The following is a 1,923-nucleotide window of genomic DNA, read 5'->3' as shown; positions in this document are numbered from 1 at the left end:
GTAGTCGAGTTAAGTCAGCGACAGAAAGGCACGATCCTGTGCCACACTCTGATGTCTATATTGTGTCCAAAACCATGTGATCCTGCCAGTTTGAGTCTGTGGATTACTAATGTTGAACAGATCACTCTATAGGAGGGAACTTCCACCACCACCACCACATCCCACCACCACAAGACAAGAAGGGTTTATTAATGACAGTGTCCAAGGAATGGGCTGAGTGGGTTTGAGAGCAGGGAGGGTGGAGAGGGTGGAGAGGGTGGCGGAGTCATTGCGGAATAGTCATGAGGGAACTCTTTCATGCGTTCTACTTCACAGGATCGGGACCTCCCTCTCTTCCTTCCACCCACGCGTGGACTTCCTGGAGTGCCAACTGTCTGTCATAGTTTTACTGCACCCTTGTCGCCCGTCGTCTTCCTGAAGGCCCGTGGCATGTACCGACGGTTCCCCTCGAGTCCCCTCGCTGTGGACTTCCTGCCAAAGCTGCACAACGAAGCAGCTGCATTCCAGCCTTATGACAACCCCATCGACAGCCATATCCCAGTGCTAGTCCAGTCCCCAACCTTGTGTGGTCTGACTGCCTGCCAGTTTAGTTTGAAGACTCAAATCTAATCCAATAGCAAACGGATGGGTCTGGTTCAGCCTCCTAACTGGTCCAACGGTGTCAAATCCCTCCCCTCCACTGTTTATTGTGTGTGTGAAGGGGCTGAGGGTGTTTGTGTGTGCGTCTCCACCATCATCCGTGCCAGCCACAGACCTAGAAAGGGAAACGGGGTGCAGCCAGCCAATTGAGCGAATAACGACTTCAATTTGGAGATCCAGGGGCTTAAGCAGCATTAGGGCTTGTGGAACCTGCAAGCTGTGTCGGGTAGGGGTCCAGGGAGCCTGGGTGCATGAGGCCACAGAAGGCCAGGGTGGGTAAGCCAAGCAGGGTTAACCATGGTAGCGTTAGCCAAACAGGGTTAATCCTGGTAGAGTCGACGTAGCTTAGCTTAGCTCAGTGGAGTCTAGCTGTTTTGTGGTGAGGACTCTCCAGCAATGGAGATGACAAAACATTGGACAGGAAACAGGCTGTGTCTCTCCGCCAGCCCCGTGACCCACAGAGAAATACCTGTGTGTGTGTATGTATGTGTGTGTGTGTGTGTGTGAATCGTTTGGTCATAGCGAGAGACCAGAGAGCTCAGACAGGGAGAGGAAGGGAGGGAAGAGGGAAGGAAAGAGACTAAGAGAGAGGGATGGGGGTTTGTTCCCAGACACATACTGCATACGCAGTATCATAAATAGTTTCAAATTGTTATCAGGTGGCCTGGCAGACAAGCGACACACGAAATTGCAGAAAGTTAGCTGGCCTCATAAATAAATCAGCGTTTAATGAGCCTGCTGTGCATCCCCCACTCCCCTCCCCGAGAGAGAAAGAGAGACAAACTGACACACACATACCAGGCAGCTCATAATTGACTGTCCAATATCTGTATATATCTGCTATATGAATCTACTGTATATGATGATACGGAATCTCCAATATATTTTTGAAGCACCACAATTCTACATCCTAGTTCTTTTTCCTCTTTGTGAAAGGGGACATGATCACAATGGGCCTGTGGCTCTCGTCACAGGCAGCCACCATTCCCTAATTGGAGGAAAATGAGTCATTCATCTTGACCTCTGAAATGTCGCTTTAGAAAATGATGTGTCTTTCGATCTTACTATCCTTTCACCTGGCCCCCCTGCACAGATAACACAGATGAAACCCGGGCTACACCATTACAGCAACACACCCACACACACACACACAAAGTACACACACACACACACACACACCCACACACAGAGACACCCACACACAGAGACACATGGCATTGTGATTTGGTGAGGATGGAGCGACGATGGTGTGTGTCTCATCAGGGCTGCTTGTCTGGGCTGCGG

The sequence above is a fragment of the Osmerus eperlanus genome, chromosome 21 (assembly GCF_963692335.1).
Source record: "Osmerus eperlanus chromosome 21, fOsmEpe2.1, whole genome shotgun sequence".
In the NCBI taxonomy this organism is placed as follows: domain Eukaryota; kingdom Metazoa; phylum Chordata; class Actinopteri; order Osmeriformes; family Osmeridae; genus Osmerus; species Osmerus eperlanus.
This window is presented reverse-complemented; position numbering follows the sequence as displayed.